This window comes from Eurosta solidaginis, chromosome 2 (genome assembly GCF_040869045.1).
Source record: "Eurosta solidaginis isolate ZX-2024a chromosome 2, ASM4086904v1, whole genome shotgun sequence".
Taxonomy (NCBI): Eukaryota; Metazoa; Arthropoda; class Insecta; order Diptera; family Tephritidae; genus Eurosta; species Eurosta solidaginis.
Window position 1 is genome coordinate 110,861,308 of NC_090320.1, and position 17,918 is coordinate 110,879,225.

The following is a 17,918-nucleotide window of genomic DNA, read 5'->3' on the forward strand; positions in this document are numbered from 1 at the left end:
GTGAAGTACTTGAATAAAGGCCAGTTTGCATTATTGAATAACGGAGTCATTTATTCAACAGTTAAGTGATTCGAACGTTAGTAGAAGATTGCAAATAAGAGGAATTTCAGTAAATTCGTTACAATATTGAAGCTTCAAACTTCACCATATGCTTTTGTACTATATTGCACATATTACTGTCTGAAAAAATGGATGAGATCGATTGTGTATATAGCATATATCCCCCACAACCGATTGTTCAGATAAGAAGCTTTTCGTAATTACTGCCCACCGATGCCAGTGGCACACCCCCTGGAACCCCCCTGGGGTTCACCATACAAACATTTCAAAAAATCGCCGGTTTTGCACTTTATATGAAAAAATCAGCACAAACATATTCATACCAACTGAAAAGCGGTGCACCACTGCGTATACGTAACATTTTATTATTACGTGTAAACAAATAAAAAAATTTGCAATAAAATAATTTGAAATGTTTGTATGGTGAACCACCAGGGGAGTTCCAGGGAGTGTGCCACTGGCATCGGTGGGTCGGGCCTCCAAAGTTAGTGGGGGTCGGTCATACATTTGGACTCGAGTGGAGCACTCTAAATGGGTAAAAGTGAGATTTTTCAAAATTTGCCCCTACCTGGGGGGGGACATCAGAATTCGTTTTAGAGGTATGGTTCCTTCGGCAAAGTTTCTTATTTTTATCCCTAGAATATGGTTTTCATAGAGCAATGGGCGATTTTTTTGCCTCCCCACAAATCGACCCGCCCTAATATATAGTATATATTTCATACAACCGATTGTTCAGATAAGAAATTTTCGCAATTTCTGCCCAATAGAAGCTTCAAATTTCACCAAATGGTTACGTATATAACATTTATTGTTTTCTCAGAAAATCATAGGAATCGGTGTTATATATTGTATATATCTCATACAACCGATTGTTCAGATAATACACTTTTCGCAATTTCTGCCCCATTTTAACAGCTAGAAGCTTCGAATTCCACCAAATGCATACGTATATAGCATTTATTGTTGTCTGAAAAAATCATAGAGATAGGTGGTGTATATAGTATATATCTCAAATGAAAAATCATAGATCTCGGTGGTATATATAATATATGTCTCATACAACCGATTGTTCACATAAGAAACTTTTCGCAATTTCTGCTCCATTTTAACAGCTAGAAGCTTCAGATTTCACCATATTGCTCACGAATATAACGTGTATTGTTGTCTGAAAAAATCATAGAGATCAGTGTATATATATAGTATATATCTCCTACAACCGATTGTTCGGATAAGAAACTTTTCGCGATTTCTGCTAGAAGCTTTAAATTTCACCAAATGCAAATAATAGAGATCGGTGGTATATATAGTATATAGCATTTATTGTTGTCTGAAAAGTTCATAGGGTTCGGTGGTATATATAGTATATATCTCATACAACCGATTGTTCGGATAAGAAACTTTCGCAATTTCTGCCCCATTTTAACAGCTAGAAGCTTAAAATTTCACCAAATGCTTACCTACATAGCATTTTTTGTTGTCTGAAAAAATCATAGAGATCGGTGGTAAATATAGTATATATACCATTAACCGATTGTTCGGATAAGAAGCTTTTCGCAATTTCAGCACCATTTTAACAAATAGGAGCTTAAAATTTCACCAAATGCTTACGTGTATAGCATATATTGTTGTCTGAAAAAATCATAGAGATCCGTGGTATATATAGTATATATCTCATACAACCGATTGTTCGGATAAGAAACTTTTCGCGATTTCTGCCCCATTTTAACAGCTAGAAGCTTAAAATTTCACCAAATGCTTACCTATATAGCATTTATTGTTAATAGAGATCGGTTGTATGTATAGTACATATCGCATACAACCGATTGTTCAGATAAGAAACTTTTCGCAATTTCTGTCCCATTCTAACAGCTAGAATCTTCAAATTTCACCAAATGCTTACGTATATAGCATATACTATTGTCTGGAAAATCATACAGATCTAATATCTAATATATTGTGACGAATATTAGTGACACTGAGTGATACTCACATCACTAGTCTGATGATAAGTAAATGAAGCCACAACAACAATAAAGCAGACAGTCACTTCTATCTACATAAACGAATCAATCATTATGTCTACACATATGTGCGTTAGACTGGGTCGATTTATTAACCGATATCGCGCCATTGATTTTTCGATAGGATTTGGGCTCAGGAAAAAAAGTTCCACTACGCATACCCAAAAAAATCATTTTCGAGCCTGCAAAAAAAAAATGACGAAAGGATAAACTTTTCGACCAAAACACTCCCCAAAACCCAAAAAATATTTTTTTCAAAAAAGTGTTATCGCCAACGTTTTTACAACAGTTTTTTGAAGAAAAAAAATATTTTTTGGGTTTTGGGGAGTGTTTTGGTCGAAAAATTTACCCTTTCGTAATTTTTTTTGCAGGCTCGAAAATTATTTTTTTGGGTATGCGACTTTTTTTCCTGAGCCCAAATCCTATCGAAAAATCGATGGCGCAATATCGGTTAACTTTCGTCCATAAAAATCGACCCAGGTTAATGTACGTACATGCAGCGGAGAAGAAACGCACAACTACATGCAAATATCTGAGAAACTCCCGAAAGTATGCAATAATTGTGCAAGTATCACTCACATATACACGCGTATGGGCTATGAGAAAAGCTATAAAATCATCTGCATCTGTAGTTATAGCTGATAAGTTTATAGCTGATAAATAAGTAGTAGATTCTAGAAATAGAAGCGCCTAGAAGTATGCGAGCGACACAGCACAGAGTATAAAACCAGCAACAGTAGAGGCACGAAAATCAGTTGAATTAAGCACGCTATCTGGCTCGACTACGAGAGGAAATGGAAGCAGAAGGAACTATCGTGGAAGAATATGTCTTTCGTCTTGGTGTCGACGAGACAACAACAAAAATTGAAGAGAAAAACAAACATCGTAAACAGTTACGAGCACAGACTTGAACATGATATTGGCTGCAAGATCTGCACAAACATCGACAGTAACATCAATTCGTCGCAAATGTCATCTCAACTGGAAGAACAGAAGACATATATGGCATCCCAACTGGAAGAACAAAAGACAAATATAACATCTCAACTGGCAGATCAGAAGACATATATGGTAACCCAAATGGAATCAGAGGAGACACGTATAACATCCAAGATGGAAGCAAAGGAGACACGCATAACATCCAAGATGGAAGAACAAGAGGAGCGCTTATCATTGCAAGTGGCAGTTAGAAGCATAGGAAGCAAGGGCAACATCAAAGCTGGAAGCGCAGGATGCAAAAATCCCTCAATTTAAGGCAGAAGTCGATGATTTAAAAGGTCTTATGGAGCAGGTGCAACTAAATCGGCCAGCAGTTTCAGCGAGTAGTACGAAGGTAAAAACTTCACCTTTTGACGGTTCTGTTCCTTTCCAGGTCTTTAAGCTACAGGTCCGGAAGACCGCAGTAGTGAACAACTGGAATGGGGAAGATAAAGTTGCTGCACTGTTCGTGGCATTGAAAAGGCCTGCAGCTGAGATTTTACAAACCATTCCAGAGGGCGAACGGAACTGTTATGAAGTATTGATGGGCGCTCTAGAAAGACGATATGGAACTGAGCATAGGACACAGATATACCAAATGGAGTTACTGAACCTATTCCAGAGGCCTGGTAAAACCTTGCACGAGTTTGCACCCGTGGAATACACCGAAAGGGTAAAAATCCAGAGCTTTATAAATGACATACGGGACGTGGAAATGAAGCGAGCAACATACGCAAACCCAAAATCTACATTCACAGAAACGTTATCACATTCTCTGATTCGGGAAAAAGCTTCGCTTCTGTGTAATCCAGTTTTCAAAGCACGCCGTGTGGAAGTAGAAAGGCCAGAGTAGGTCGACGCAATATTGGAGGCGCTGAAAGGATCGCAAAAGCGGAGTGATAGAGTTATCAAATGCTTCAAATGCGGGAAGACCGGTCACATTGCACGCCATTGCGATCTTGGTCCTGGTAGTTCCATCTTGGATGACCGTAAAAGCAAAACTGGAGGAGATGAGCAAGAGCGTGCCAGATGTAAGGATCGAGAGCTAGCTCCAGCTGTTGTGTGATATCTATCTCGCAAATTGGAAGAAAATCGAGCAGTCTTGCCGTCAAAGGAAAGGTGGATGGCAAGGAGCGTGTATTGACTGTAGATACGGGTGCATCTCACTCCTTAATCCGATCTGATTTAGTCAAGAGGAGAGTAAAGCCATTACCTGGAGCAAGGTTGCGTACGGTCAGTGGCGAGTATAACCAAGTCCGGGGAGAAGTGATCTATGAAGTCTCAATTGGGAAGGTCATGGTTCTTCACAAATTCGTAGTGGCAGATATCGTTGATGAAATCATATTGGGAGTGGACTTCTTAGTTGACAATGACATCAGGATCGACATGCAAAGAAGGAATATGTGCTATAAGAACCAAGATATATCACTTAATTTTAGTATGGAGAAAGGGTTCAGCAGTAATAGAGTACTGGTGGAGACGACTCGACAAAGGCCACGAAAGTCAAAGGTATAGGTTGATGGATCGAATGGGCCAAATAAAGCGAAATCAAAAGTACCTGCGAGAGAAACACTGGCATTGACAAAACCAAAGGGTCAGACGAAAACGAAGGAAAGAATTTCCCAGAATTAATGCGAGGGTAGTTTCAAGCCAGGGCGCAGTACAGTTGTGAAACGTGGGAACGATACTGATTATGCGAAGCCAATCCGTCAAGCGCAAGCTCTGCGAAGTAGTTCATTGGCCAAAGAACAGAGTGTGAGGGAACGGCCCAGGGTAATGAGTAGTAGGATGAAACACAGGTACGACAAGAACTCTAATTCGGAAGGTTTCTTGGACGGAGATTTGGTACTGCTATACAACCCTCACCGGCGGAAAGGTGTTCCATCCAAAATTCGGTGCAGTTGGGAAGGCCCGTACAAAGTTGTGAAGAGTATCAGTGTTACCATCTACCGCATACAAAACATTGGGAAACAAAGAAATAGAAGGGTGGTTCATTTGGAGATCCTAGCAGCGTTTAGATCGAGAGATTTGTCTGATCGGGACGATAAGACTTAGGTGGAGGGCAGTGTGACGAATATTAGTGGCACTAAGTGATACTCACATCACTAGTCTGATGCTAAGTAAACGAAGCCACAAAAACAATATAGCGGACAGTCACTTGTATCTACATAAACGAGTCAATCATTATGTCTACACATATATATGTACACGCAGCGGAGAAGCAACGCACAACCACATGCAAATATCTGAGATACTTCCGAAAGTATGCAATAATTGTGCAAGTATCACTCACATATACACGCGTATGGGCTATCAGAAAAGCTATAAAATCATCTGCATCTGTAGTTATAGCTGATAAGTTTATAGCTGATAAATAAGTAGTAGAATCTAGAAATAGAAACGCCTAGGAGTATGCGAGCGACACAGCACAGAGTATAAAAGCAGCAACAGTAGAGGCACGCAAATCAGTTTGAATTAAGCACGCTATTGTCGAGCAATAGAATTGTTATTTTGAAACTAAGCAGGAGGTACTGGATGCAACACAAAGAGTTGCGGGTAGTAAGTCTCCCAGACCGGATGGAGTGCCAGATATATCCTCTAAATCAGCGCTAAGGTCTAGTACATCGGTATTTGCAGATCCCTTCAACGCCTGTATCCAAGAAGGCGTCTTCCCCGCTCATGGAAATGCCAAAGACTGGTTATTTTGCTGAAACCTGGTAAGATGCACGACAGCCACCTTCATACATGCTACGTTGTATGTTGGATTCAATTGGAAAGATTCTCGAACTTATTATTACTAAGCGTCTGCAGCAGACCCTGGAAAACTCAGGTGGCTTGTTAGATATTCAGTTTAGATTTCGAAAATCGAGATCCACGATAGATACAATACAAACAGTTATCAATATAGCCCGCGGAGGCATAACCGGAGGCCAAAGTAAAAGAAAGCTCAGTGCACTGATAACTTTGAATATTAGAAATGCTTTTAACACCACGAACTGAATGCAGATAATGACAGCGCTGCGAAACTTCGGCACACCTTCTTACTTGCTCAGAATAATTTGTATCTATTTGAGCGACAGAGTACTCCTTTTTGATACGGATGAGGGACAAGGAAAGCCCAATATCACGGGCTGTATAGTCAGTCACTAGCTCAAGATGTATGTATGAGGTCGCCGAACAAATAAAAAGAGCAACATATGCTTTATATGTAATACGAGTGCGATCGCGACGTTCTTTATGCGTGAATGGACCGGCATAGTCCACCCGGTATCCTGGAATAAGCGAGCGCTATTAACTCTTGCCGACGGGAGTTGTCCCATAAGTTTTTGCTGGTGTTCAGCATGATATTGAGCGCATACGGCACAGCGAAGAATTGATTCTCGTACTGCTACACGACCTCCATGGAGTGTGCGTAAATGGGTGTCTCGAATAATGAGTTTTGCTAAGTTGGAGTTTCGTGGTAAAATATATGGGTGTTTTGCATCATATGACAATGTGGAATTTTCGAGTTCGAATTTTATCCAAAATTGTAAAGGATCTTTCATTTCTGCAACTGATAGCCATTTTTCGTAGTGCTTAATTGGAAATCGGCGAGCCTTGTTTGCGAATCGAAAGCAATATGAGGTGACGCGTAATAATTTGGTTAACTCCGAATAGTAGTCAAGTAATACTAATTAGGAATCATCTGTGTTAGTGTGAAATGTGGATTTGTCCTTCCCTTTCCTTGCTTATTGGGACTGAGTGAACTTATTCGTCGGCCAAAACGAGCTATCCAACTTAAGCCACTGGGGACCGTTCCACAGAGTTGGTGTGAATGCAATTGACGAGGCATCATACCAACTTGGAGTTGGTAATATTTCTTGAACGAAGCTCACTCTTTTTGCTACTAAACTAGGCCCATTGCCAAATTGTCTACCATTTCGAAACTCTTTGAGTATATTGTCAAACAGAAAATGTATTTTGCCGTTAGGCATCTAATCATAGAGAATCAGCACGGTTTTGTGTCTGGCAGATCTACTGTGACGAACCTGTCGATTTTCTCTGAATTCTGCCTATCAGCCTTTAACAGTCGCCTTCAAGTCGATGCAGTATATACTGATTTTTCTAAAGCGTTTGATAAAATCAGCCATTCAATATTGATCTCAAAACTGGCCGGTGTAGGCTTCCACTCAATTTTTCTTTCTTGGCTAAAATCGTATCTTGTCCAGCGGAACTGTGTCGTTGTGTTAGAAAATGCGCGTTCGAACTCTTTTGTTGCCACCTCAGGCGTACCTCAAGGTAGCATTCTTGGACCAATACTATTTATAATTTTTATAAATGACATTTCGTTCTGTTTTAAACAATCGAACTTTCTGCTATATGCTGATGATTTAAAGGTTTTCTCTACCATTTCAAACTTGTCAGATTCAGATAAGTTACAATCCGATTTGGACAATGTCGCTGCGTGGTGTAATTCAAACAATCTACCGCTAAACGTAAGGAAATGTTTTCACGTAACATTTTCTAAATCTCGTTATCCCATATTCACATCTTATACCATTGGCAGTTCCCGCCTCTCAACTCTTACAGAACTGAAAGATCTTGGGGTAGTTTTCGACTCTAAGTTTAACATTTAAATTCTACAATTGCTAAGGCCTATTCTCTTATTGCTTTTATCCGGCGTTTTAGCTCAAATTTTACGGATCCTTATACCTTTAAGATACTGTTCACCTCACTTGTTCGCTCCAAGTTGGAATATGCCTGTTTCATTTGGCGACCCTATCATGAGTGTCATATCAAGAGGCTCGAAAGTGTGCAAAAAAGCTTTGTTCGTTTTGCACTGAGTTCTTTGAATTTTTCCGACCCGATTCCTTCTTACGAAGCCAGATGTGCACTCATCAACCTAGAATTTCTAGAATCTAGAAAAACCTTGCTGTCAATGACCTTTGTTTTCGACATTATCAACGGTTCAATCGATGCGCCAGCTCTCCTTGAGGGTATTCGATTCCATGTACCAAACAGGCCGCTAAGAAATAGCAACATGTTTTATACGGGGTTTATTCGGACCGTCTATGCTTCTAATGCTCCCATTTCCCGGACATTAACAGAATTTAATCTTCGCTCAAATTCTTTAGAAATCGACTTTTCATTATCTAAACCTATTTTTAAAGCTGTAATTGCTCATACATAATTATATTATATTTTATTATTTTATATTTTGTATTACATTTGTTTATATCTACGTAGTCTGTAAGTATATTTTTGTACTAGACTACTTTTGTAATTTGTAACTGATCAAATTACTATTTCAATAAATAAAAAAAAAATCCTTCCATTTTGAAGGATGGTTCGTGAGCCAAGTGAGGGTAACTGACGAATCAGTCTAAAGCCATACAGGGGCCGACGAAAGATTGAGCGCGTCAATAACGTTATGTGTCGAGTGAACAGGACTACTGTAGTGAGCTCAAGACGAGTAATTGAAATTCTGGAAATAGGAGTTAGTTTAGTCCTTGCTTGAACCAAACTCACCGCAGTGGTTTCCTCATACAAAACTTTCAGATAGATAACTGCGCCCATAGCCGCTAATGATGCGTCAGAAAAGCCACGAATTTCTACTATAGCGGACTTGGCAAGCCCTAAATATCGCAAAATTGTAAGAATGTGGCAGTCTTGAAGGCTAGACTCAAAATTCTTCCAAAAACTTTGTAAAGAATCAGGGAGTTTTTGATCCCACTCAAGCTGGTGAAGCCATAGATTTTGTATGAAAATTTTTCAGTGACGACTATCGGAAAAATAAATCCTAGGGGATCAAATATTTGCGCAATATTAGAAAATACGTTACGTTTTGTAATATTCTTTAGAGGGATAAAGTTCTTATAAAAATGAAAGCTGTCAGACTAGGGATTCCAGCTTAAGCCGTGGGTTGGAATAATTTTTGTTGATGTTGGGTTTAGTAACCAAAAGGTTACCCTCAATTATTCTCTAGTGGCAGCTTGTTCGTTTCCTCCCTTCTGGGGGATGCTGAAGCAGATATAAGGATGACCTATCAAGGACCTTCCATTCATAACTGATATATCACGTTCAGAGTTAAATGTACAATCAAGAACATTGCTGGATATCGGACCAACTTATGTAGGGACTCTACCTCTTTTGCTTTATGCTTATGTTATTTGTATCGCCTCTTCCTCACGCTCCAGATGTGCGAGAAGAATCTTCGGTTGATTGATACTCCATTTTCGATGAAACTGGCCAGCGTTGCAGAGTTGTATAACTTGGTTAACCAATTCAATGCACTCCTGTATAGTGTCAGTTCCACCGAATTCGTCATCTACGTATCGACCGAGTGATAGCAGCGGAAACGCTAGTTATGTTCAAGCAACCGTGAACAGGAATCGATGTCCTTCGTCCATAACAAGCTGCTTAAATGCTCTTAGGGCTAAAAAGGGTGCTCATGCTTGGCCATAAGCTACAGTGCGGATCTGATATTCGACTAATTTCCCATTTACCATCCGTAATATTATTTGTAGATCCCCGTCATACTCATGGACAAAGACTCGGCGATACATTTGTTTAACATCAGCAGAGACAACGTACTTGTAACGACGGAAATAATTTAAAACATCGGTAAGATCAGTTTGGAGTTTTTCCCCTGTGTAAACGATGTCGTTGAGTGACTTGCTACTCATTGTACGGGCCGAACCATTAAAACAACTCTTAGTTTTGTAGTAGTACTAGATGGCCGAAGCACGGCATGATGGCGCAAATAATAGATAATTGATTTAGGTATGTAGTCATCAGGAACTTTGGAAATGTGAAAATTGGTTTCGTAATCGTTCAAAAATTCGATGTACATTTGGGCGTATTCACGGTTCGCGATCAGTCGTCGATTTAAGGAAAATAGGATTGAACTGCGTTTGATCGCGAATCCCCTAGTGCTGAAACGGATTGTTTCAGAGGCAACCGAACAACGTACTGTCCATTTTCGGTGCGTGTGTGCATCCGTTGAAGATGAGTCTCACATGCCTCCTCTTCTGGATTCAACTTAGGTGTTAGGGTGGTCACCTCCTCCCGTTGCCAAAACCTTCGAATAAGCTGACTGATTTCGTCATCATGTGAGCAATAGTGAATACGGGCTGAAGTCACTGATGGATTTTCTGCGATAGATCCAGCAAGAATCCAGCCAAAGCATGTGGCCTGTGCGATTGGAATATGTATTGGACCTCTCCGAATACCGTCGTGTAAGATTTCGGATTAGATCGTGTCTATTTTGCCAGGAGTGTTAAACTTTGGGTCAGCAAGTTATAACCCTTTAATGTGAGCCCATTCTCTGGATTTAGATTCCCTTGACCGTAAGAATGCAGTAAGTTTAGGTAATACAAATTCAGTAACTGTCACAGATACCACTTTTCAATTAAATAAAAAAAAAAAAAAAATCTCGGCCCACTCCGGGATTAGTGGGGATGATTACAGAATTGATTGAAGTTTTTTATGCGAAAAAAAGGCGAAATTCGAAAAATCTCGAAAAACTGAAAAATTACAAAAAAAAAAAACTTTAAACATTTTTTTGAATTTTTTCCGAAAAGTAAATTTAAAAACAAATTAAAAAAAAAGATCCCAAACGGTCAATTTTTGAAAAAGTTATAGCATTTTGAAAACAAAAACGATGTTTTTTTAAAATTCATAACTTTTTTCGAGTTGGATGAAAAAATTTGAAAAACTTCTGAAAAACGTCTTTCGTAAGCTAGAAAAAGAAGAAAAACTTTCAGCCAATTCTAAAGGGGTCGGGTTCAAAATTGGTCGAAATGAGATGGGATACCCCATATATCTGTACATGTACATATGTACTAGCAGATCCGGCAGACGTCAGTCTGCCCTAACTTTGGTCTATCCGCATAAATTTTAGAAAGTTTTTACCTCTCACTCTCCGTCCCCCTATCTCACCGTTTTTCCTATCCTTTTATTCAATCCTCTCTCTGCCTTTCTCCCTTTCTTCGTCTCTTTCTCCTTCACCGTCTTTTTCCCTCCCTTCTTTTCTCTCTACCTCCCTCTCCTTATCCCTCCTACATTCCATTTATCTATGTTTATCTAACTTAATTTCGTTTTCAGTTTCTTTCCTTTCCGTTCATTTCCTCTCCTTTACTTCCCTTTCTTTTTCCTTTCAGAAAAGTTCACTGAAAATCTTTGCATTCATTTTGATAAAAGTACACTATAATTTAAACTTTATTTACGGAAAATGTTGAGGAAGAATTCGGCACGGGAAAATCAAGTAGCCAAGTCCATGATCTCAGCCAAGGACATTGCGCCAGGACATGAGGGGAGTCACAAGCAGGTAAAATCAGAGCGCCACTGAACCAGAAAAGGGTCGAAAGAAAAGAGGGCTTCACAGCTCAAAAGTCGGAAGAGTGGCAGGTAGCCAAACCCAAAAAGGGGAATAAGAAGAAAAAGATTAAAGCCGGGCCAGATGCAATCACAACTTCGAAGGCTGGAGATGCTACGTTTGCTGACATACTGCCAAAATTGACGAATTTTGATGAATTAACAGTCCTATGGGTGACGTCAAAACTATTAGAAGAATGGGAAAAGAAGATTTGTTACTCAGGAGGGAAAAACAAGCACGTACCAAGCAGAGATTGAATAAGTCCTAAAGGAGTCAGCGAACGTCACTGTAAAGTCTAAAACGATCACACTCAGCTCAGAGACCTCGATGAGAATACTACGCCCCATGAGATTTGTAATGCGATCCATCAGCAATGCAGGATAGAACGGCCTGATCCAACTGTCATAAAAGTTTACGTACTGGGTACAGCAGTACAAAATCAACACTTGTAACCCTTACAGCGGAAGATGCCAAAGTTGTTCTAAATGCGCAAAGAATAAGTGTAGGATGGGTGTCTTGTCGAATTAGAGAGTTGAACCAGGAGAGATACTGTTATATGTGCTGGGGCTATAGACATACATCCCAGAAGTACAAAGAGACTATAGATAGGTCAAAACTTTCCATTAAATGCTGTCACGAGGGGCATAAAGCTGCGAATTGCTCAAACGTAGCAACGCTTTATATGCCCACAACGGGAAGGAAGCAACCAGATTGTCCTATGGGTTGTTGGTTTAAATTGCCACTGTGAAGCGGCCCAAGACGTCTTATCCCAATCAATGTTTGAAGGAAGATTTGACGTAGCTGTACTCTCTGAGCCGTACAGAAGTAAGTAGGAGTAAGGCTGACTCACGGAATCGGTTGGGAAAGCCTCTATTTGCATACCAGCAAAACTTCTTCCGCAGGAAAAGATGGCACCGACAGTGGCTGGATTCATGTGGGCAAAAATAAGAGGAATATACATTTTTAGTTGCTATGCACCTCCGAGCATGACTAGTACAGAATTTGAGAACATGATTCGTGGGATGACTATAGAAGCACAGGGTAAACACCCGCTTATAATAGGTGGAGACTTCAATGCTTGGTCAACTGTATGGGGTAGCAGTAGAACTAACGATAGAGGTAAAGTTCTTTTCGAAAGCCTTACACCGCTGAGGCTAGAACTTCTAAATGAGGCAGGGAAATATACATTCGACACTGGCAATAGACGCTCCATTATAGATATCACGTTTGCTAGTAACGAAATAGCGAGACGAGCAAAATGGTTCATCAGTAACGCCTACAAACATAGCGACCACAAAGCTATTAGCCTAGAGCTAGTGGAAACTTCACCAAGGACAGCTTCCAACCAACTGCAAAGAAGAAGATGGAAACAACACCTTTTTGAACCAAAAGCATTTGATATTGTATGAAATGATGCCATAATACGAAGGACACGTGCGGAAGATCTGTAGGTTCAAATATCTATGTCATTAAGTATGGCGTGTAATGCTACCATGCCCAGAAGTCGCGCAAAATTAAATCGGATGTACTGTCCGGTGTATTGGTGGAACGAGGAAGAGTGTATGAGCGTAGAAAATGCTACAAGGCACGATGAAGGGCACAGAGGTCATGCTTGTTGCCACGTTATTATGAGGTACACAATACCTACATAGCCCAAAGTATCGCGCTTCAAAATGCTATAAAAAAAATCAAGAGAGCGTGCTTCAAGGAGCTGATGGATACTGCCGATCTTGATCCTTGGGGATTGGCTTACAGACGGCGATGGCGAAAATGAAAGGACGGAAATCAGGGTAGCCTACATGCCCGATACTAGTGAGAAGAATACTAGAATCTCTTTTTGCGACACAAGATTACTGGACCTATAAAAGTGAGGGTCTTGAAGGTATGAAAATCCCAGAAACAGAGCAGGAGGTACTGGATGCAACACAAAGAGTTGCGGATAGTAAGTCTCCCGGACCGGATAGAGTGCCAGATTACTTACTTAATTGGCGCTTAACCGTCTAAACGGAGTGCCAGATATATCCCTTAAATCAGCGCTAAGGTATAGAACATCGGTATTTGCAGATCCCTTCAACGCCTGTATCCAAGAAGGCATCTTCCCCCGCTCATGGAAATGCCAAAGACTGGTTATTTTGCTGAAACCTGTTAAGATGCACGACAGCCACCTTCTGACAGGCTACGTTGTATGTTGGATTCAATTAGAAAGATTCTCGAACTTATTATTACTGAGCGTCTGCAGCAGACCCTGCAAAACTCAGGTGGCTTGTTAAATATTCAGTTTAGATTTCGAAAATCGAGATCCACGACAGATACAATACAACAGTTATCAATATAGCCCGCGGAGGCATAACCGGAGGCCAAAGTAAAATGAAGCTCACTGCACTGATAACTTTGAATATTAGAAATGCTTTTAAGACCGCGAACTGAATGCAGATAATGACAGCACTGCGAAACTTCAGCACACCTTCTTAGCTGCTCAGAATAATTTGTATCTATTTGAGCGACAGGGTACTCCTTTTTGATACGGATGAGGGACAAGGAAAGCCCAATACCACGGGCGATGAAAGCTTCAGCTGTATAGTCAGTCACTAGCTCAAGATGTATGTATGAGGTCGCCGAACAAATAAAAAGAGCAACATATGCTTTATATGTAATACGAGTGCGACCGCGACGTTCTTTTAGCGTGAATGGACCGGCATAGTCCACCCCGGTATGCTGGAACAAGCGAGCGCTATTAACTCTTGCCGAAGGGAGTTGTCCCATAAGTTTTTGCAGGTGTTCAGCGAGATATCGAGCACATACGACACAGCGAAGAATTGATTCTCGTGCTGCTGTACGACCTCCATGGAGTGTGCGTAAATGGGTGTCTCGAATAATGAGTTTTGCTAAGTTGGAGTTTCGTGGTAAAATATATGGGTGTTTTGCATCATATGGCAATGTGCATTGGAATATTGCATTTCTGTAACTGATAGCCATTTTTCGTAGTGGTTAATTGGAAATCGGCGAGCCTTGTTTGCGAATCGAAAGCACTATGAGGTGACGCGTAATAATTTGGTTAACTCCGAATAGAAGTCAAGTAATACTGATTCGGAATCATCTGTTTTAGTGTGAAATATGGATTTGTCCTTCCCTTTCCTTGCTTCCGTTTCTGATTGTTGGGACTGAGTGAACTTATTCGTCGGCCAAAACGAGCTATCCAACTTAAGCCACTGGGGTCCGTGCCACCAGAGTTGGTGTGAATGTAATTGACGAGGCGTCATACCAACTTGCAGTTGGTAATCTTTCTTGAACAAAGCTCACTCTATCTGCTACAAAATCCTTCCATTTTGAAGGATGGTTCGTGAGCCAAGTGAGGGTAACTCACGAATCAGTCCAAAGCCATACAGGGGCCGACGAAAGATTGAGCGCGTCAATAACGTTATGTGTCGAGTGAACAGGACTGCTGTAGTGAGCTCAAGACGAGGAATTGAAATTCTGGAAATAGGAGTTAGTTTAGTCTTTGCTTGAACCAAACTCACCGTAGTGGTTTCTTCATACAAAACTTTCAGATAGACAACTGCGCTCATGGCCGCTAATGATGCGTCGGAAAAGCCACGAATTTCTACTATAGCAGACTTGGCAAGCCCTAAATGTCGCGGAATTGTATGAATGTGGAAGTCTTGAAGGCTAGACTCAAAATTCTTCCAAGAACTTTGTAACGAATCAGGGAGTTTTTGATCCCACTCAAGCTTGAAGATTTTGTATGAAAATTTTTCAGTGACGACTATCGAAAAAATAAATTCTAGGGGATCAAATATTTGCGCAATATTAGAAAAGACATAAAGTTCTTATAAAAATGAAAGCTGTCAGACTCGGGATTCCAGCTTAAGCCGTGGTTATTCTAAAGTGGCAGCTTCTTTGTTTCCTCCCTTCTGGGGGATGCTGAAGCAGATATAAGGATGACCTATCAAGGACCTTCCATTCATAACTGATATATCACGTTCAGAGTTAAATGTGCAATCAAGAACATTGCTGGATATCGGACCCACTTATGTAGGGACTCTACCCCTTTGGCTATCTGCTTATGTTATTTGTATCGCCCCTTCTCCACGCTCCAGATGTGCGAGAATCGTCGGTTGATTGGTAATCCATTTTTGATAAAATTGGCCAGCGTTGTAGAGTAGTATAACTTGGTTGACCAATTCAATGCACTCCTGTATAGTGTCAGCTCCACCGAATTCGTCATCTACGTAGTGATAGCAGCGGAACCGCTAGTTATGTTCAAGCAACCGTGAACAGGAATCGATGCCCTTCGTCCATAACAAGCTGCTTAAATTCTCTTAGGGCTAAAAAGGGTGCACATGCTTGACCCGGGCCGTAGAGAGAAAATCCGGTCCCGGGACTAAACAATTTACGGGCCCCCTATAAAAAATCCACTAATACATTTGATTAACTTGAATTAGTGACGTCTCATTCATGAATAATTATTGATGGATTACATCAAACAAAATTTTTGCCACATCAACTAAATGATTTTTAGACTAAGAGCTGAAAATAAAATTAACACAGAATATTTACTATTTATACTATTTTATTGTAACGTAGAAATTAAATTCTCTTTTAACAGCCATATATTGTTTCAAATAATATTTTCTAGTTATTTGGTAATATTTTAATACATTTCTGATAAATTTAATGATGATTATACATTTTAATTATTCAATATAAAAAGTTCGAATATCAAAGGGTGACTTTACTTCCTCTTTTCGCTGCAAAATTTTTATAATAATATCAAAATTTAACTGTCTTGCCAAAACTGATTCAACACAAATCGTGGCAAGCCCTGAATCTCGCTCTTGAGATGAACACCATCTATGAAAGTTTTTGATTCTTGAAAGGACGCTGAAGGAACGTTCTGCACTAGATACAGTGACAGGTATAGTGCAAAAGATACGTAAAGCAACGCAAATGTTGGGGAAAATCGTATACAGATTTTGAACATATGTAGATGGCATTTAGCAATTCCAATGGTGACAGACCTTTATCAAAATTTCCTTCGTAAATGTGTTTCAAGTGAATTATTTCATATTCTAAGCTTTGAGAAATGTCCGACTTGTATTTTTCGGCAAATTTTGCTGCGCTCGCCCGAACCGTAGTTTCATCCATGTCTTTAAATTGCCGCAAAAAGGAAAACGTCTCGCTCAAATTTCTCATAGCTGCAAATCGTTCGGTAATGCCAGTGATTACCGAATCAACCAACACCAAGAATGTATTGTTTTTAAAATCAGACTCTGAATCATCCGTAATCATCTCATTTAAATTATCTTCAGAACATCTTTTGGGTTTTCTCTTTCGAATGTCCGGAAACTTTGGCGAGGTGTTCAATTGAAAAGCAACTGTTTTGCATTCGTTTAAAATTGTTTCCCATTGGTTCCTGAACCACTTCAAATCAGCTAATAAGGCATCTAGATGTCAGACCTTAACATCCATGGTGGCGTCTCTAGCTTGGAGCACCACGTTTCTTTCATTAATGGTAGTCAGTATTTTCAACCAAATTGAGGACAGCGTGATACATTCGAACTTGTTGATGTACTTGAGAATACCGGTAAAATCGCCGTATGCTTGCGCAGTCAAATTTGGCTTTTGGCTGAAAGACTATGAAGAGAGCTCGGTACAAATTTTTGAGGATGTCCCATCGTTGTGGAGTGCTGCTGAAAATAGTAAACATTTTTGTACAACTCCGAAGAAAGTAATTGCAACCGTACAACATTCTGCAGCATCAACACTAAATAAATTGAGACTGTGGGTTGCACAAGGCGAGTAATCAGCATTCGAGTTTTTGTCGCGAATGTGACGTAGTGCTTCGCTGTAAGCTCCTTTCATATTGTCGCCGTTATCGTACCCTTGTGCACGACAATCTTTTAATGGGATTTCATGTTTACCTAGAGTATGGCAAATTAAGTCAGCGATTTTCTGACCAGTTTTTTTGGTTACAATTGAAAAAAGCCAAAAACCGTTCTTGAATTGTAAAATTTGTTGCTTTCCAATTAAAATGGAGTTAGCGCAAAATTAGCGTAGTCAACGTGACTAGCATCAGGCATAGCATCAACGATAATAGCAAAGTACTTGGCTTTCTTGCGTTGATCTAATGTAGTTTCCCTCACGTTCTTTGCACAAATTTCTACAAACTCGTTCTGAATGTCTGGGGAAAGATAGTGAATTTGTAAACGTTTGGGCTGCTGTTGTGAAATCCTAACTTTCTCCAAATGATCTCTAAGTATCGGATCATATTGGCTTATGAGATCTTAGATGCCCAAAAAATTTCCATCGTTTCTTTCACCAAGATACATACTTTCGCCATTGAAAGCTAGGCCTCTTTCACCCAAAAATAAAATAGTGTACAAAAAATCTATATAAAATTTCTTTCCACTTTTGAGTTTCAGTGATTAGCTGTTCGTTGACAAGTATATCAATTGTAGCCTCCTTTTCAATTAGATTTTGTAAAAATTGCCATTGAATATAAC

General features: G+C 39.9%; 1 protein-coding gene across 7 annotated transcripts in view; it reads left to right on the plus strand.

The window, feature by feature from the left end:
- The window catches only part of LOC137240148 (uncharacterized), a 1,574,936-nt gene that overhangs the window by 1,381,990 nt on the left and 175,028 nt on the right, over nt 1-17,918 (plus strand). The window lies entirely within an intron of this gene.